The sequence below is a fragment of the Mirounga angustirostris genome, unplaced genomic scaffold (genome assembly GCF_029215605.1).
Source record: "Mirounga angustirostris isolate CCGP_5_RB_7025 unplaced genomic scaffold, mMirAng1.0.hap1 SCAF_3, whole genome shotgun sequence".
In the NCBI taxonomy this organism is placed as follows: domain Eukaryota; kingdom Metazoa; phylum Chordata; class Mammalia; order Carnivora; family Phocidae; genus Mirounga; species Mirounga angustirostris.
Window position 1 is genome coordinate 138,132,642 of NW_026991711.1, and position 20,797 is coordinate 138,153,438.

At 41.0% G+C, this 20,797-nt stretch overlaps 1 non-coding gene and 1 pseudogene across 1 annotated transcript; both read right to left on the reverse strand.

Annotated features, from left to right (window-relative positions):
- Positions 1 to 7,493: 7,493 nt before the first annotated feature.
- LOC123841291 (heterogeneous nuclear ribonucleoprotein D-like) lies at positions 7,494 to 8,372 on the reverse strand (annotated as a pseudogene).
- An 11,390-nt stretch (positions 8,373 to 19,762) lies between these two features.
- Positions 19,763 to 19,869, reverse strand: LOC123839977 (U6 spliceosomal RNA). The gene has a single exon (XR_006789813.1). It is a non-coding gene; the product is annotated as a U6 spliceosomal RNA (small nuclear RNA).
- Between the last annotated feature and the right edge of the window lie 928 nt (positions 19,870 to 20,797).

Consider the following 20,797-nt stretch of genomic DNA (forward strand, 5'->3'; position numbering starts at 1 on the left):
TTTATTATAAGAATACAGTTTATAATACATGTAACGTACAAAATATGCATTATTGACTGTTTCTATTATCAGTCAGGCCTCCAGTCAGCAGGCTACTAATAGTTAACTTTTGAGTGAGTCAAAAGTTATGCACAGATTTTCAACTCTGTGAGGGATTGGCACCCCTAAACACCATGTTGTTCAAGGGTCAACTGTAATCTGTTTTCAAAGGTGTGACCTGTGTGTTAGGCTACCATGGGCTGAAAAGCACCACCCTTTATGAGAACCTGTTTTCCTCTCACCTAGTGAATTGGATAGTTGGGTGGACTGAAGGATGATGCCACTTCTCACCAGTTGCAGCTTTCCCTACCATCTCTGAGAAGTGTTACTGCTGTCACTGTAACCTTGGCCAGGATAAGATGGACCTATGCATGGGAGGGAGAACATACAGGATCGGTTCAGCTGCCTTGGCTGGTTAAGCAGATGGCTCTTTCCTTTCTCACTACTTTGCGGACCCTTCCCCAACTCTGCCTTCTCAGTAAAAAAGCACAGCCTGACAATTCTTTAATTTCTGCCACTTTCAAATTCTCTCTGCCTGGATAGCCCCCAAATCTGAGGCCTTGTCATCTGGGATCCCCCCAAATACCCTTCTCTTCTAAAATCACTGCCTATGGGCACTCATCTGTGCCATGCCGCAAAGCCCCCATGTGTTAACATTCTACACAGAAGCAGGGTTTGTGCCTGGGGAGCTCGTAGGCCACATAGATCTCATCTGTCACCAAAGTCCCTACAGAAGCCAGTTAGCTTAACTTCAAGAATTGTATGCCTGGAGTTCATTTCCACTTTCTCCACAGTCCCAGCTTAGCTATCACCACTCCTAGTGTTCCCTCTCTGCTGGTAATCCTCAACCTGACCAACCCTTGAGTTACAGTTTCTCTGTAAGCCCCAAAAAGTATTATAGTCACTCAGAGTTTGCAGTTCTGTCCTGGGCATACAGACCAGATCACTTAGTAGTGGTACCATCATACCATCGGGACATCCTCAGTAGCTCTCCCCATCCTATGCCAGAAGTCAGGATGTGCCCATGACCCAGTTAAGTCTTAGTGTGAGTGAAACTTCTGCCTCCTCAGAAATTCCCCAGCTCTAGGAGAGAGGCATTCATCGAGGCTCCCTAGATGCTGTTCCTCTTGTGAGGAAATTCACCGTGGTGGACTTTTTGGGTCCTGCACTATCAGGGACAATATGCATGTTATGCATGTTATATTAGTTTTCTATTGTTGCTGTAACAAATCACCACACACTTAGTGGCTTAAAATGATACAGACTTATTATCTTATAGTACTGGAGATCTGAAGTCCAAAATCCTTCTCCTTTGGCTAAAGTCAAGGTGTCAGCAGGGCTGGTTTCTTCTGGAGGCTCTAGGGCAGAATCTCTCCTTGCCTTTCCAGCTTCTAGAGGCTGCCCACATTCCTTAACTTATGACCCCCTTTCTCCATTTCAAAATCAGCAGTGTTGCATCTCCCTGACCTTTCTTCCGTAGTCACATTCTCCTTCTGACCAGTTTGGGAAAGTTCTTCACTCTTAAGGATTCATATGAGTAGACTGGATCCACCTGGGTAATCCAGAATAACCTCCCCATCTCAGTGTCCTTCACTTAATCACGCGTTTGCTTTGTGTACTTTTTTCCAAGTTTCTTTGGTCATGTAACGTGTTCACAGGTTCTGGGAATAGAGAATGGACATTTTAGGAAGGTCATTATTCAGTCTACCATACATTTTTTCGTAGGAACACCAACAAACAGATTATTTACAAACTGAATTACTACCATCCTGTAAGAGCATAATTACTCCTAATGCTCTAATCCCAACTAGATTATAAACCCCTATTTTTGGTCCTTAGCATTTAGCTCAGTGCCCTGTATACAATCAGTGTTCAACAGAGGTTTGTTTATAAGAAACCTAGAGAGAGAGAGAGAGAGAGATACACAGACACAGAAAGTATACATAAAACAACCTACTGTGGGATGCCTGGGTGGCTCAGTCAGTTAAGAGTTTGCCTTCAGGGCGCCTGGGTGGCTCAGTTGGTTAAGCGACTGCCTTCGGCTCGGGTCGTGATCCTGGAGTCCCGGGGTCGAGTCCCACATCAGGCTCCCTGCTCAGCAGGGAGTCTGCTTCTCCCTCTGACCCTCCTCCCTCTCATGCTCTCTGTCTCTCATTCTCTCTGTCTCAAATAAAAAAAAAAAAAGAGTCTGCCTTCAGCTCAGGTCATGATCCCAGAGTCCTGGGATCGAGTCCTGCAGCGGGCTCCTGGCTCAGCGGGGAGCCTGCTTCTCCCTTTGCCTGCCGTTCCCCCTGCTTGTACTCTCTCTCTCTCTGACAAATAAATAAATAAAATCTTTAAAAAAACCCACAAAACAACCTATTGTTTTATTTAGAGAGATTATTTCTGTTCACCTTACTGGTTACTTTTTGTGCCCATAGGGGCCAACCACTTACCAGGGATCACTGGGGTAGGCCTGTCATCTGAGTCTGCAGGGGCTGATCTAGAACTGGAATGGACCAGGAACCTGATTTCATGGAGCCAGCCTAAAGGCTGGGGCCACAAGGGCCAGCCTGGTACTAGGGTTGCAGGAGTCATCCTGTCACCTGGGGTCTTGGGGACCAGCCTGGAGGTTAGGTCTACAGGTCCAGACTGGTGCTGGTATGAACCATGAGCCTGGGTCTTTGGAGCCAGCCTTAAGGCTAGGACCCTGGAGGCTAGCCTGGTGATGGGGTGAGCTAGGAGCCTGGGTCTGTGGCAGGCTGTCTAGAGTCCAGATCCACAGGGGCCAGCAGGACACTGGGGTTGTCAAGGGGCCTGGGGCCAGAGGAGCCGGCCTGGTGCTGGGGTGGGCTGAAAGCCTGGGTCTGTGGTAGTCAGCCTGGTACTGGGCCCGACCAAGAGTCTGGATTTGTGGGTGCCTACCTGGAGCCTGTGTTTGTGGGAACTATTGGGGAGCTAGGGGCCACAGGAACTACCTAGGGCCATGGGCAGTGGCTAGTACTGGAATGTGCCAAGAGTCTGGGTTCTCAGTATCCTTCCAGTAGCCTAGGGCCATAGAAGCCTTCTGGGGCCACTGGAGCTGGGTAGCACCCAGATGAGCCAGGGGCCTGGGTTTATAGGATCACCCCTGGGAGTCTAGAGCCAAGGGAGTCCCCTGGGGCCACTGGAGCATAAAGGCACTGGAGTGATCTGGGGACTTGGGTTTGTGGGATCCTGCAGAGAGCCACCTAAGGCTGCAGGGGTTTTCTGGGGCTGGGCCTAGGTGTCTCTGGGGTCCACAGTGAAATCGTGTAGTCATTTCACTCACCTTTTGCTATGGGGAGGGTCTGTCTCTTGGCCTAGGCTGTCCAGGCTTAGAACATGGGTGATGGGAATAATGTAAATCTATTTTCTATCATCCTCAATGCATCTTTTCCTACATCTGTGCTTCACCCAGATTCTGTATTCTATCATCTGGAATCCTCAGCTCTTGCAAAGGTATTTTCATACATGAGTAACTGTCCAGATTGATGCTTTTGGGAGGAAATGAGTGCTGGAAATTCCTATACTGCCATTTTGCTGCCATCACTCGCCTCCTGGGTCATGTTTTTTGATCCACTCTGACAATCTCTGTCTTTTAATTGGTGCAGACTGTTGACATTCAAAGTGATTATTGATATAGTTGGATTAATAGCTACCACATTTGTTACTATTTTCTACTTGTTACCCCTTTTCTGCCTTTTGTAGCTTTAACTGACTGTTTTATGATTCCATTTTCACTCCTTTCTTAGCATATCAGTTATACTTCTATTTTGCTTTCTTTTTCAGTGTTTGCCTTAGAATTTGCGGTATACATTTACAACTAATCCAAGTCTACTTTCAGATAATACTATAACTTTTCATGGGTAGTGCAATACTTTATCATAACAAAATAATCCTAATTTCTTCCTCCTGTCCCTTGTATCATTCTTGCCATTTATTTTACTTATATATAAGTATACATATATACATATGTATATAAGCATATATAGTCAAATCCAGTGTTGTTATTATTTTTAAAGATTTTATTTATTTGAGAGAGAGAGAGAGAGAGAGGACACAAGCAATGGGGAAAGACAGAGGGAGAAGCAGATACCACACAGAGCAGGGAGCCCTGTGTGGGGCTCAATCCCAGGACCTTGGGATTATGACCTGAGCCGAAGGCAGACACTTAACTGACTGAGCCACCCAGGTGCCCCTCCAGTGTTGTTATTATTGTGAACAAACTTATATGTTACATCAGTAAGAAGAAGAATAAAAAATTTTATTTTGCCTTCACTTCTCCAGTGCTCTTCCTTTCTTTATATAGATAAAGTGTCTGACATATATCATTTTCCTTCTCTCTAAAAAACCTCTTTTAAATTTTCTTGCAAGGCAGGTCTACTGGCAATGAATTCCTTTAATTTTTGTTTGAGAAAGTCTTTATTTCTTCATTTTTGAAGGATAATTTTGTAGGCTACAGAATTTTAAGATGGTAGGTTTTTCTGTCAATGCTTTACACATTTCACTCCACTTTCTTCTTACTTGCATGGTTTCTAAGAAGTCAGATGTCATTCTTATCTTTGCTCCTCTGTAAGTAACATATTTTTATCCTTTGGCTTTTCAGGATTTTCTGTAGTTTGATGATGATATATGATAAATGATATAACTAGGTGTAGTTTTTTGGGGGGAATTTATCCTGTTTGGTAATCTCTGAGCATCCTGGATCTGTGAATTGGTATCTGACATTAATTTGGGGCAAATTCTTAGTCATTATGGTTTCACATATTTCTTCTGTTCATTTCTTCTAGTGTTCCCATTATGCATATATTACATCTTTTGTTCCCAGTTCTTGGATATTTTGTTCTTTTTATTTTTTGTTTCAGTCTTTTTTCCCTTTGCTTTTCAGTTTTGGAGGTTTCTATTGAAATATCTTTAAACTCAGGGATTCTCTTTTCAGCTGTGCCCAGGCTACTAATAAGTCCAACAAAGGCATTATTCATTTTTGTTGCAGTGTTTCTTATCTCTAGCATTTCTTTTTGGTGCTTTCCTAGAATTTCCATCTCTCTGATTACATTGCCCATCTGTTCTCTACTTATCAGAGCCCTTAGCACATTAATGATAGCTATTTTAAATTCCTGATCTGATCATTCCAATATCCCTTCTGTATCTGAGCCTGGTTCTGAGACTCTCTCTGTCTCTTCCATTTATGTTTTTTTACTTTTTAGTGTACCTTAGTAATTTTTTCTTGGTAGCTGGGGCATGATGTACAAGAAACTGCTATAAATATTTGTAGACCTTTAGTAATGTGATGATAAGGTGGAGGGGAAGGGAAGTGTTTTATAATCCTGTGATCTGGTCTCTTTTAGTTCTTTTAGTGTCCCTGTGCCTTTGGACTGTGAACTCAAATGTGCTTCTCAGTCCTCCTTCCTCTATACCCTTAAGTGAAACAGGATGGCTAGAGGGGGCTGGAGGTGGGTCTTTCCCTTCCTCCAGGCTAGTTTGTTAGGCTCTGATAAAACCCCAGCAGGTGAGGCTGTGATTAAATAGTACCTTCTAAAGACAGACCTTGTTAAGAACAGAATGCTCTGGTATATTTTTAAGTAGTTCCTTTTCCCCTTCCTCTGCCAAAAACATGGTGGAGAAGGAAGGGTATTGATTTTTCTCTGATATTCACTGTGAGAATGTGATAGAGATCCAGGAGTTAAAACTCACAAATGTGTGGGAGCCTCCAATGACTGGGTCCCCCTGGAGTTTTTAACTCTCAGAGTTATTCAGACTGAGTGCTCACCGATTCATAAATTATAGTTCAGGTTTCCCTTCCCTGTTACTGGTTTCCACAGAGTTTGTTGCTCCGGTAAGTTGTGATTCTCTGTATTTGCTGTTGGTCTCTCCAATTTGGGGAGCAACATTTTGCCCTGTGACCTCCGTTCTCTTTTGGATTTAAGAAGAATTGTTGATTTTTCAGTTTGTTCATTTTTTTATTTGTTGTTAATTTGGAGTGACAACTTTCAGCTTCTTCTTTTTTTTAAAGATTTTATTTATTTATTTGAGAAAGAGCATGGGTGAGCATGGGGGAGAGGCAGAGGGAGAGAGAGAAGCAGGCTCCTTGCTGAGCAGGGAGCCAGATGTGGGACTTGATCCCAGAACCCTGAGATCATGACCTGAGCCAAAGGCAGATGCTTAACCAACTGAGCCACCCAGGTGCCCCAACTTTCAACTTCTTACAAGCTGTACTGGAAACCCAAAAGTGTTTTATTTACCTTTTCACTACTAAAATATGAAGACTCAGTGATTCTGTGTGAATTGTTGCTGAGCCTCTTTCTTCCAGCGGTTCTCATCTATTTGCCTTGTTTACTCTGTTGGGACTTACAGGAGTTACATGTCAATGCATGTTCTATTGACAGAATGTGCCCTACTATGTATGAAAGGTATGAAAATATGAATAAGTGGAATGGCTTGATCAGTCCTACCCTTTCTTTTTTTTTTTATTCTTATGTTAATCCCCATACATTACATCATTAGTTTTAGATGTAGTGTTCCATGATTCATTGTTTGTGCATAACACCCAGTGCTCCATGCAGAATGTGCCCTCCTCAGTACCCACCACCAGGCTAACCCATCCTCCCACCCTGCTCCCCTCTAGAACCCTGTTTGTTTTTCAGAGTCCATCGTCTCTCATGGTTCGTATACCCCTCCGATTTCCCCTGCTTCATTCTTCCCCTCCCGCTACCTTCTTCTTCTTCTTTTTTTTTTCTTAACACATATTGCATTATTTGTTTCAGAGGTACAGATCTGAGATTCAACAGTCTTGCACAATTCACAGCGCTTACCAGAGCACATGCCCTCCCCAGTGTCTATCACCCAGTCACCCCATCCCTCCCACCCCACCCCCCACTCCAGCAACCCTCAGTTTGTTTCCTGCAGTTAAGAATTCCTCATATCAGTGAGATCATATGATACATGTCTTTCTCTGTTTGACTTATTTCACTCAACATAATACCCTCCATACATCTTCTGTTTTTAGGATGATATCGTCTTTTGGACTATGATTAGGTTGAGGATTCAAATAAATGTCTCTTTAACCTTTAACCTTATGTTTTACATGTCTTTTCTGTGGGTGGGCTCAAACTCCTCACTTCTCATATTCCTCAGTTTTTTGTCCTTAGCCTTTTATTCTATATGGGAATTCTGGTCAAATCAATATAGATTAGCCTCACATTTTTTTTTTCCACATAAGGAAGCATTTATTTGAGGTTTAACATGAAATCTTGTTATACAAATAAATAGTATTTGTCATAACACAGATAGCAAAAGACAAAGTAAAAACAAAGAAAACTAATTGGTGGCTATATACAGTCGGACACAATTGTGTTATGTACACTAGAAAGTCTTTTACAAAATAATCATCTTAGATCAACAAAAGACCAGTCTTCAGTGTCATCTTGCAAGATGGGTTACTTTACAATCTCCTCCACAGGACAGCATTTTCTGGTGTATGCCTTGCGCTCTGCCTGCAATGTGCGACCCCCAGACATAGATGTGGTTAAGGTGACACACAGCCTGCAATAAAGTTCCCACTGTTTTCTCCAACGTCCTCCTATGGCTGGTAATTATTTTGGTGACTGCCGCCCTCTCTTGATGCCTTGCCGTAAGTGCTCTGTTGGCCACTGTAATCTGCATATCCCTGTCCACATCCATAGTTCCCATAGTTATACCCACTCTAATCATAGCCGTGATAGCCACTGTAGTTTTGATCACCATGATAGGCACTATTGCAATTTCCATATCCTTGATCATAATAGTTATTGAATCCTTGGTTCCAGTTTTGGCCCCGATCTCGTCCACAACCCCTACTACCACCTGGTCCACCAGCTGCAGAACCTCTTCCTCCTTTTTGTTGTTGCTGTTGCTGCCTATATACCTCTTTGGGTTGTGCAACTTTGGTTTCACACTTCCCAGAACCAGTTTGTTGATAATCTCTCTAACAATGTCTTTACTGGCTCTTTGTCTGTTTATGTGATGAAACAAAATCCTCTTCTTTCATTTGTTTTTGTATCCATGGGAAGTTCAATATTTTCATTCTCCCCAAAAGACTCCAAAATATTCTTTAATTTGTTCTTCAGAAGTATTTGGGCTCAGTCCACCCACAAAAACCTTTTTGGGGGGTTCTTTCCCTTTTAAAGCTTTGGCCCTTTTGGGGTCTATCAATTTGCCATCCATTTTGTGTTCTTTCAGTTCCAAAACCCATCATCCTGCTGATTTTTGCTCACATTGATCTTGGATCCCTCTGCGAATTCCTCTATGTTGCTGTACTTGTTTGTGTCCTCCATGGTGGTGGAGTTGTAGGTGGGAGGGTGGGGGTAGGGGGTGGGGGGTGGGGGGCTGCTGGAGTGCAGTCCAGTCCTGGCAGTAGTGGTGGTAGAGCATTGTGTGGATCTGGATTTAAAATGTGAGCAGATGAGCTAGCCTCACATATTAATTCTCTTTTTTCAATGACCTTCTTCTCACTGCCACCTTGTACCTTACCACTTCCTGCTTAGTCTTCCATCTAATCTAATTCCTTTCAGTATCTTCCCATCCCATATTACTTTTCTGTGACAGTGGAATACTTTTTTTTTTTTTTTTAGTAGGCTCCATGCTGGGCATCCCCAACATGGGGCTTGAACTCCTGACCCTGAGATCAAGACCAGAGCTAAGATCAAGAGTCAGATGCTTAACCTACTGAGCCACCCAGGCACTCCTACTTTTAATCTCAAGTAACAGAAAACTCAAGACAGATTTAAGCAATGAAAGTGTTGTATTGGCTAATAAAACTAAAAAGACCAAGGTAGGAGTCCAACCATGTCATCAAAGACCTGACTTCTTTACCTTTCTCTGTTCTGCCCTCAGTTTTGTCAGCATGGCCCCAAACTTGGCTTCTCTTAAAAAGACAAAAAACAAAAAACAAACAAACCAAATCCAGAAATCCAAGTTTTATGTCTATATACCACCGTGCCCAGAAAGGAAGAGAGTGTCCTTTTCTTGGCTCTTCCAGAGAAGTCAGAGGGCTGCTTTTCTAGAAGCCCCATTACTGTAAAGGATATATTGCATGTTACTGGAAAAATTTAGTTCAGATGTCCTTCCTGAACCACACTCCATGCCCCAGAAATGGCATGCACTATGTGGCTTAGGTCTGGGTTACATGAACTGACCCTTGTGGAATGGGGAACGGGATGACCTGATGTATTTAAACCAATCTGAGACCATTCCTAGAGCTAGGAGTTCAACTGGCTTCTCCCTAAACATGTGAGAGAAGATGACATCTAACTGAAAGTATAGAAACTATGAAGAAGGAGGTTGGGGGAAATGGATGCTAAGTGACAAAGAAATGCTCCCTACCCTTTCACATGGTTACTTCAAAAATTCATAAAACAACATTTTTATTTTATTGCTCTGCTGCTGTAATCCAAGGACCAAATCTGGCCTGCCACCTGTTTTTATAAAGAAAGTTTATTGAAATACAGCCCCATTCATTTAAAAAGTATTATCTATGGCTGCTTTCAGACTACAGTGGAAGAGTTGAGTAGTTGTAACAGAGACCATATGACCTGCAGAACCTAAAATATTTATTATTTGGCTCTTTCAGAAAAAGTTTGCTGACCCCTGGCCTAGAAGATTAAATCTAAACTCATTCTGGATTTCAAAGCCCTCTATCGCCTATCCTCACTTTACTGATATAATTTAATTGGCATAATGCTCTGTATACAAACTCTTTAATCCAATCAGATTAGTTTATTCACCTACTGCAAACAGTGCACATTCAACCTCTACTTTTTTTATTTGTTCATGCTTTATCCAACCTGGAATGCTCTTCTTCAATCTTAACATATCTTTGAAGGCCCATCTCAAGTTTATGAAGTTTTCCATGTTACCTCTACCCACTCTGGAGCCTTCTTTCCTATATGTATTATTTCTATCACACTATAATGCATTTTGAGTCTACATATGTTTTACAAATATATGTATATGTCTTATCTACCCCATTAAATGCAAAACTCCTGGATATGAGAGTCTTGGTAATACAATACATTTTTGTAGTCCTTACAGAATTTCAAGCAATGCTGGACAAGAAGGCACTTAAGTAATACCTACTAGTCCTGTCAAACTATCTCATAGCCAGAATTAGTCTACTTCTTTGCACCCCCACAATACCACCCTGATCCAAGCTCCACCTACTCCCATCCAGCCTAATGCTATAGTCTCCCAAGTGCCCCTTGCTCCTTCTGACCCCCTACAATCTTCTCCCCACACAGTGAACACGCTGACTTTAAATGTTTAAATCAGGTGATGTTATTCTCCTACTTAAACTCTTCTACCTGCATGACATATTTCAGAATAGAAGTTGTGATCTGTCTGTGCTTAAATCTCCCCATCCATCCCCTCTCACTTGGCAGTGATCACTCAGCTCCCATTTCTCTTAGTTCATCTGCCTGGAATATTTTCCCTCCAGGTCATGAATCTCTGGTTTCTCATAATTCTGTTCTCAGTTCTCTTCTTGCCTGACCACCCAATCTATACTGCCTCCAGTCTCCTGTGTGTCACCTTGGATCACATCATCCAGTTTCACCTTCTTCATAGCTCTGACTCAACAGACTATGTCTTGTTTACTTAACTGTTTCCCCTCTAAATGCGAGCTCCGTTGAGTTTACCTAATTTGTTCACCACTGTATTTCCAGTCCCTAGAGCAATACTCAGTGCATAAGAGGTATTCAGTAGCTCTTTGTGGAATAAATAAACAAAACCATTCATAGATTTATTTCCTTTTGAAATAGCAAAAGAGAACTTTTATTCATTTCCATAAAAATGCATTTACTAACCACCTTCTTTCATGATATTACCATAGGGTTTTGTACAAAGAAACTGTTCTTAGGGGTTATATTAGTTTCCTAGGGCTACCATAACAAATTACCACAAATTGAATGGCTTAAAACAACAAAAATGTATTCTTTCACTATTTGGGAGACCAGAAGTCCAAAATCAAAGTGTTGGCAGGGTTGATTCCTTCTGGAGGCTCTGAAGGAGAAACCATCCATGCCTGTCTCCTAGCTTCTGGTGGTTGCTGGCAGTCCTTGACATTCTGTGACTTGTAGATACAGCACTCCAGTCTCTGCTTCCATCTTCACATCACCTTCTTCTCTCTTCCATCTTCTCTGTTTTCTTCTGCCTCTTATATGGACACTCTCACTGGATTTAGGAACTACCCTAATCTAGGAAGAGCTCATCTTGATTCTCAACTACTTACATCTGCAGTAATCCTGTTTCCAAATAAGGTTACATTCTGAGGTTCTTCATGGACATGAATTTTGGGGGGATGCTATTCATCAGGGATTTACAGTACAATACAGAAACGAATAGTGTACTTTTGCTGTAGTATAGTGCACATAGGTTGTTTTTTGGTAATCAGCAATCATCTCCCTTACCAGGAACATCCCAGTTTCCTATTGGGGAATTTTTGTCTCTCCCTCTATTGGCAATCTTGGTAGGGACGTAAATTAATATTCCTCACCTCACTGCAGTTAAGGAGCCACATGTGACAAACAGAAGGGAAGACAGCCAGAGTCCTGGGATATTTTATTTTTTCAAATTTATATTTCTTTATATTTTAATAAGCTTTCAAGATATGCTTTTACTCCATAGTAAGTTTCCCTTGATTTTAGCACTAGAAATCTGTGAATGCACAGAGCACATTAGGCAATCTGGACTCTTGGAACTTTTTAAAAAAATATTTATTTATTTGAGAGAGAATGAGTGGGGAAGATGGGCAGAGGGAGAGGGAGAAGCAGACTCCCTGCTGAGCAGGGAGCCCAATGTGGGGCTCAATCCTAGGACCCCAGGATCATGACCTGAGCCAAAGACAGAAGCTTAACCAGCTGAGCCACCCAGGTGCCCCTGGACTTTTGGAACTTTTAATCTTGAGTAGAGGTACACAGGGATGGGAAGTAAAGGGAGTGCATACATTGGAATAGCAGCACCTTGAAAAGATCTGGAAATTATTCTTGTTGCCTGGACTCCAAGAGCTGTCCTCATTCCTGTTTTGTGTCCAGGCCTGGCCCACCAGCCTCCCATCTATCCTGTGAGTTCCTGGCTAGCCAGAATCCATTCCTATCATTCTCAACCAAAGAAACTCAATTGTTAAGCTGAGATCCAAGATCTTTTCGGTACTGGTGCAATTTTGCATATTTAGCTCTGAGTTCTGACATGATGAGTTTACTACTACATGAGATACTACCTTCAAAAAGTCAGTTTCATCCCAGCCCTACAAATTAGTGCGATTAAAAGACAGCATATTAGCATTTTTATTAACTTATTTATAACCCATCTTGTTCCAAAAGGACTTTATTGTGTTAAATTATCCTACAAAGGTAAAGCAAGAAAAAAAATACATTCAAAATAAGTGAAAATGAGACAGAAGAGAATAAAGGTAGAAAAGTGAGATGGAGCCACGAGTGAACCTAATCCATACAATGGTTACTGTGAAGGCCCAGACAATAGGTAGAAGAAAGATGCAATAAAGGACAGGGCCTACCGGCTACGGTTGCCATGGTACTTGGCAATAATATTTTCTACTTGAAATAATACCTTCTCAACTTGCATTTCTGTTAAAAGAGCTTGCAGTCTCTCCATAGTAAAGTGGGGTCATGAGATAATTAAGCAACTTGACAAATAGGAACTGCCCAACCAAATGCCAGAAAAGAGGATACACTTGCTTAAAGTCATTATGTTTTCACTTTAAAGATGGTAAAAATATACTGAGACCTCTGCTTTCCATTTCTTTTTTGTTGTTGTTGTTAATATTACTCAAAATAATTTAAGCTGTAGTGTCTTTTTAAAAATTAATAATTTATCTTGCTTTACACAATATTGGGCCTTGGAAACCTTTATTTTATAAAATAGATTTATTTTTACAAGTTGAAATGTTTAGGTTTATTTATTTATTTTTTTTTTAAGTAAGGCCTAGACCCATTGTGGGTCTTGAACTCATGACCCCAAGATCGAGAATTACATGGTCGGGGCGCTTGGGTGGTTCAGTTGGTTAAGTGTCTGCCTTCAGCTCAGGTCATGATCCCGGGGTCCTGGGATCGAGCCCCACATCGGGCTCCCTGCTCAGTGGGAAGCCTGCTTCTCCCTCCCCCACTCCCCCTGCTTGTGTTCCCTCTCTCGCTATCTGTCAAATAAATAAATAAAATCTTTAAAAAAACTAAAAATTAAAAAAAAAATTAAAAATAAAGCCCGTTAAAAAAAAAAAGAATTACATGGTCTATCAACTGAACCAGCCAGAGACCCCTAAAACTGAAATGTTTTAAATAGAATAGAGGAACTGGCTATTTAAAAGAACACATATAGTCAGTCTTTCTGCAAATCAAACATTACTTTTTTATTTATTATTTTAGTGATGTGGGGTTTTCACATGTTATAGAAATGTTAGTTCCCCTCTTGTAGTTTTTATAAGGAAGTGCAGACTAGATTTTAAATGCAAACACTGCATAAAGATATTACTCATACATAGTAACATAGTAAACAGAATCATAAGATACGGATCTTCATTATTGTAATGAAGATTTTCCTGTTTTAATATTTATTGCATTTTTCCCCCTACCAAACCTTTTCCAAAAAGAATCTGAGGTAACTATTGAATATATCACAAGTGCCACCTAGTGCTTTCTTTGAAAATAACTTTTTTTTTTTTTTTTAATTTTCAGAAACAACAAAACAAGATGTAGAAGGCCTGAATTCTCAGGACAGAGTCTGTTTAAATAGCCCTGCTTTCTAAAAAAAAGTCTGTTTTCAATCAAAAAAGGCTTTGGGGGCGCCTGGGTGGCTTAGTCGTTAAGCGTGTGCCTTCGGCTCAGGTCATGATCCCAGGGTCCTGGGATCGAGTCCCACATAGGGCTCCCTCCTCCGCGGGAACCTGCTTCTCCCTCTCCCACTCCCCCTGCTTGTGTTCTCTCTCTCGCTGTGTCTCTCTCTGTCAAATAAATAAGTAAAATCTTAAAAAAAAAAAAAAAGGCTTTGAAAGAAGAATTTGGAAATGAGTTTCTTTGCTAGTAATCAGATCACCCAATACTGCTTGGTTTTAATTTTGAATAGGTATAGATGGAATTAAGTAAAAGATGCTAAAGAAGGGGAAAATAAAGACATTTCATTAAAGAAGTAGCAGGAATATTTTCAAGAAGTATTTTCTTCCAATTCCCAATGGGAGCTGACGTCCCATCAAAGCTCTAATTCCATCATCGTTATTTTATACCTCAAGTCACTCTCATTTCCAGTGTCCCTTATACTTAAGGCATTGAAACATTGTCATCATTATTGTCATCCTACCACCATCGCCAGCCACACTTGCCATCACAAGCACGAGCTGAGGGATCGTCGTCGTAGGCCCCAGGCAGAGCCGGTGTCAAGGAAACATACACAAGCTTCAATCTCCACCATCAGGGAGCCTAATACTAACTTGGAGGGAGGAAGAAGAGGAAGAGGAGCAGCACTAATGAAAAGCTATCACCCTTTTTCCAGTTCACAGACCATCCCCACCCTTTACCCACTCCTGAGTATCTGAGTCCTGTAGTCCTCTTTTGAAATGCCTTTCTGATGTGTTCTTTTCCTTCTCTATTGTCTGTTTATTCCTTCACTTCATGCCTGGAAAATTGCAACAGACTTATCCTTTGGCTTCCTGCCTCTCCTACTGCCAGGCTAACATTACTAAAATGCTGCCTTTAACTTTTCATTCTTTTCCTCAAGAACCAGCTATGGCTGTCGGTGCTCACCAGACCATGGGCTTAAAGCTTTGAAGGCCTTCTGAAATTTACATGGACTTTATCGGTTGGATATACACTCTAGTGCTAAATTTTCATCCCAAAGGGCAGGTCTTCTGTTTACTTTGGAACTAAAGTCAGGCTGAACTTTCATTTCCTTTTTTAAATTGTGTGGGTTTTTTTCCTGGTATTTCTACTTGCCCCCTTTTTTTTTTTCTTTTTCTTTTTTTGGTCTCTTGTGCCATTTGCCTTTACAATATTAGTTACCCTATCACTTATGATCATTCCTTTCCTCCACATACCTTTTTTTTCCTGATGGCCTCTCTCATGGGTATGGGCATCACAGTCTCCTCCAATATCTCCGGGTTGTGTTTTCATCTTTTTTTTAAAAGACTTTATCTATTTGTCAGAGAGAGAGAGACAGAGAGAGTGTGCACAAGCAGGGGGAGCGGCAGGCTGAGGGAGAAGCAGACTCCCCTGCTGAGCAAGGAGCCCGATGTGGAACTCGAGGCAGACGCTTAACCAACTAAGCCACCCAGACATCCCGATGACTGCTTTCATCTTGCTCCACAACAAGTTACATTGGAACTTCCCTTTCTTGCTCTTTGGGCTTATTTCTCTGTTTCCTAGGTCACTGATCTTCCCCTTTCTTTTGTCCTTGTTTTGCAGAATATTTTCAAGCAACTTTCCAAAAATGAGCACATAACAGGTAAATGTTCCAAGTCCTTGCATGCCTGAAAATGTCTTTTTTCCATCTTCACACTTAATTGTGTTTGGCTAGGTACAATATTCTAGTTTATAACCATGTTACAAAAAATACTTGTGTTTTAGTACATGGGTTGCTGAAGAGAAGTCTGATGTCATTTTGACTCTTGTTCTTTTGTGATGTGGAAGATAAATTGTTCCTATTTCACTGGTATCAAGTCAAATCCTAACAATTCATTTTTCCAGAGTGAAACTGAATCCCACAGGTCTGTGCTCTGCTTTTAATGCTTACTAATGAAATTTCAGAGCCTGGCTCTGGAAATACAGTACTTCGTAATTTTTTAAAAACTAACAAAGAGATGAAAAGATGTTTCTTCTCTGCTGCAGCAAAGGGAGAGATGGCCTTCCTTATGTTAAAACTTGGTCAAAGGAGCCAATGAGATATGGTGTTAAATGTGAACTCTCACAAGGACATTTGTCTTGTTTCCTATGTGATATGAATCTTGCACAAATATTCACAATTGTTATCAGCTCCTTCTGTCCTCTCTAATACAAATCTATTATTGGAATTGTCATTTGAACAAAGGAGTCTTGTAGATGCTAGACATCTTAGAAATTGTTGCCAAGTTATGTGAACATAACTTTTAATGACACTTGTAATTCTGTGTTACTTGCTAAGACTTGTTAAGATGGTCTTATTTGTTGCCCTGGTGCTAATGTTCTAGTCAACACTTATGTTCCCAAGTGGTATAAACATTGTCAGAGTTATTCTGTCAAATCAGAAGAGGATACTTGGCTCTCTGCTCTTCCTGTTTGCATAATGGACAAATAAAAGTCTACTGTGCTAGAGTGCTTCATGTAACAAAGAGTTTAAATCTTGTCTCATTTACATTTCCACAGTTGCTTCAGCACCATGGACCAAAGTGACAATTTCTCAAACCAATAGTAGTTGGTTTTATAAGATATTTCATTTCTAATACCCGAGGGCTATTCAAAACATGTAGCCTTTTCAGTCATTTGCAACATGTATCATTTCAGTGTGCCTCAGGAACTTTGGGAGAGGAAAAGAATATTTGATAACTATATAAAAAGGCAAAGTGGCAGTTCCTTAAATTAAAAAAAAAAAAATCTTACTTCCCCCTCCAGACACACACCAAGGTCCAGGAGGACAATGTCCCAGAATATTCTTCTAAAGATGGTGAAAATCTTCCTGCCACAACCAAAAGTGTTTCCTGTATTACCATAGTATTAAATCTTTACTATATCCATTGTTATATAGAGTAATCAGTTCTAGGACATAGATCAATAGAAAAAAATAGTACTGTGGAAAGGAAAATTTCCTCAGATCCATATGAACATCCATATCATCATTGAAAGTGATCAAATAGACAATGGATAAATAGAACAGAATAGAGTCCAGAAATAGAGGATCACTTGATTTATCACAAGGGTGCCAAAACATGGTACAGGTTCAGAGGAGGTTTGCATTTTAAAATTGGATAGACATTATCAAATTATGCATCAGAAAACTTACACTAATTTATGCTCTTACTAACATGGGTGAAGAGCACTTCATGGCCTATTCATGTAAATGTTCAAGGACGTTTGAAAAGAATGGATATTCTGTTTATTGAGCACAGAGTCCTCTTTCTATGTGTGTATATAATGCAATGCATTCATTATTCAAGCAACAAGTATTTACTGAATGCCTCATATATTTTAGGTACTGCTCGAGGCTCTTGGGATTTGGCTGAAGGCAAAATACCTACTTTCTTGGAGCTTACATTCTTGGGGAGAGGGAGACAGATAATAAATAGAAAAATAATGTAATTTTATAGGGTTCTAAATTGCATGAAGGAAAAACCCAGGAAGATAAGGGGTCAGAGAGAGACTAAGGATGAGGGCTCTAGTTCACATGGAGAGTCAGGGGAAGCCTCTTTGTAGAGGTAACTTGCATAATGAGAAGGAGGAAGCCAAGCAAAATTGGAGGGGAAGATATGTCCTAGGTAGAAGCTCAGGGAGTGTGAGGGCCTTGGGCCCGGAAATTGGTTGGTGTGGGAGAGACTCAGAGATGGGCCAGCATGTCTGGAGAGTGTAGGATTGATGCTTAGAGAGGTAGGCAGGAATTAGATCATGCTGGCCTTATTGCTTAGAGCAGGACATCTAGATTTTGTTACATTGTAATGGGAAGCCGCAGAAGGGTCTTCAGCACTGATGTGGCATGGTCTGATTCATACTTATAAAAGATAATTATTGTGGGGAAGTAAATGGGGTGGGTGGGAGAAAGGAAGCAAAAAGACACTTAGTTGTGATCAGAGGGACAGTAGCTTGGGTTAGGTGGTAGGTGGAGAAGTGGCGAATGTGACCAAAATTGGGGTGCATCTGGATGATAGAACAGGACTTGCTGTTGGTTTGGATGTCACAGTGGGGTGTGGCTAAGGGGAGGAGAGGGTCAAGGATGATTCCTAGTTTTGGTGCCTAAACAACCGGGTAAGTGGTGGTGGCACCAGCTGAGATAGAGATGGCTGGGTAGGGAGACAATGGGGACAGTGGAAGAAAATGGTGTGTGTAAGTGCAGCAACCCAGCGTCCACCAACAGACAAACAGATAAACAAAATGTAGTATCCCCATTCAATGAAATCGTATTCAGCTATGAAAAGGAATGACATACTGATACATGCCACAACATGGCTGAACCTTGAAAACATGCTAAGTGAAAGACACAAAAGGTCACATCTTATAGGATTCCATTTATGTGAAATAGCCAGAATAATCACATCTGTAGGGTCAGGAAGTAGGTTAGCGTTTACCAGAGAGGGGGAAGGGATACAGGGAGTGACTGCTTAATGGAGGTTTGCATTTGGGGTGACAAAAAAGTTCTGGAGCTAGACAGTTGAGGTGGTTGCTCAACATTGGGAATGTACTAAATGCTGTGGAATTGGTCACTTGCAAATGGTTAATATGGTAAATGTTGTGTGTAGGTTCCATTGATCATTCATTCTACAAAGATTTTAGGGAGTTGAGTTCCTACCATCCAGGCATTATTTTAAGTGCTGAGATTTGGTGGTGAATGAAGTTTGATGCTGGAATTTTATTTTTCAGTAACTCTTAACTTCTGAATGCTCTTGCAGTATGTAGGCAAAATATTCCCAAATATTCCTGAATATACCAAATGAACCACCACCCCTTTCTCTTTTTTTTTATTATGTTACGTTAATCACCATACATTACATCATTAGTTTTTGATGTAGTATTCCATGATTCATTTTTTGCGTGTAACACCCAGTGCTCCACACAGAACATGCCCTCTTTAATACCCATCACTAGGCTAACCCATCCTCCCACGCCCCTCCCCTCTAGAACCCTCAGTTTGTTTTTCAGAGTCCATCATCTCTCATGGTTCGTCTCCCCCTCCGATTTCCCCCCCTTCATTCTTCCCCTCCTGCTATCTTCTCCTCCCCCTCCTCCTCCTCCTCCTTCTTCTTTTTTTTAACATATAATGTATTATTTGTTTCAGAGGTACAGGTCTGTGATTCAACAGTCTTGCACAATTCACAGTGCTCACCATAGCACATACCCTCCCCAATTTCTATCACCCAGCCACCTCATCCCTCCCACCTCCCACCACTCCAGCAACCCTCAGTTTGTTTCCTGAGATTAAGAATTCCTCATATCAGTGAGGTCATATGATACATGTCTTTCTCTGATTGACTTATTTCGCTCAGCATAACACCCTCCAGTTCCATCCACGTCATTGCAAATGGCAAGATTTCATTCCTTTTGATGGCTGCATAATATTCCATTGTATATATATACCACATCTTCTTTATCCATTCATCTGTCGATGGACATCTTGGCTCTTTCCACAGTTTGGCTATTGTGGACATTGCTGCTATAAACATCAGGGTGCATGTACCCCTTCGGATCCCTACATTTGTATCTTTGGGGTAAATACCCAGTAGTGCAATTGCTGGATCGTATGGTAGCTCTATTTTCAACTTTTTGAGGAACCTCCATACTGTTTTCCAGAGTGGCTGCACCATCTTGCCTTCCCACCAACAGTGTAGGAGGGTTCCCCTTTCTCTGCATCCCTGCCAACATCTGTCGTTTCCTGACTTGTTAATTTTAGCCATTCTGACTGGTGTGAGGTGATATATCATTGAGGTTTTGATTTGGATTTCCCTGATGCCGAGCGATGTTGAGCACTTTTTCATGTGTCTGTTGGCCATTTGGATGTCTTCTTTGGAAAAAATATGGAATGCTTCACGAATTTGCGTGTCATCCTTGCACAGGGGCCATGCTAATCTTCTCTGTATCGTTCCAATTTTAGTATATGTGCTGCCAAAGCAAGCACACCACCCTCTTTCTCTTAAGATGAAAATTTTATTCTGATCTTGTTTTCTTTCAGGTCAGGTCTGTCTATTTGACTCACATGATGTTGGTTTTCCTTCATGTCTGGTGATCCTGTGTTATACTTTTCTTTTACAAATGAAGAACTAGGTCAATTTTTATAAGTAAGTGGCTTAGATTTTATCTGCTTTTGTGTGAGTGTGCTGACAGGCCTCTCCTCTGAATGCAAGATCTGATATAAATTCTACATAGGTATGTAGGGACTGTCCCCAGGAAGTATTTGATTAAAGATAAATGGGTGTGGAGCAGGCACATAGGATATTTTTTATCAGTTGGAATTCTTTTTTCTTTAGATTACAAATTTTTATTTTACTTTATTTTTATTATTAAAGTATAATTGATATACAGTATTATATTAGTTTCAGGTATACAACATAGTGATTTGACACTTTTGTGCATTACTCAGTGCTCATCATGTAAGTGTAGTCACCATCTATCACCATACAACATTATTACAGTATTATTGACTATATTCCCTGTGCTGTACTTTTCATTTCCATGATTTATTTGTATCATAACTGGAATTTTGTACCTCTTAATTACCTTTATCTATTTCACCCATTCCCCCACCCACCTTCCCCCTGGCCACCACCAGTTTATTCTCTGTTTAATGATTTTAACATGAATACCTTTATTGAATCACATCATTTTAAATTTACAAATCTAGGGGTGCCTAGGTGGCTCACTCAGTTCAGTTTCTAACTTCGGCTCAGGTCATGATCTCAGGGTCCTGGGATTGAGCCTGTGTCAGGCTCTGCACTCAGGGGAGAGTCTGCTTGTCCCTCTCCCTCTCCTTCTACCCCTCCCCCCACTTGTGCTCTCTCTCCCTTTCTCTCTCTCTCGACTAAATAAATAAAATCCTTAAAAAATAC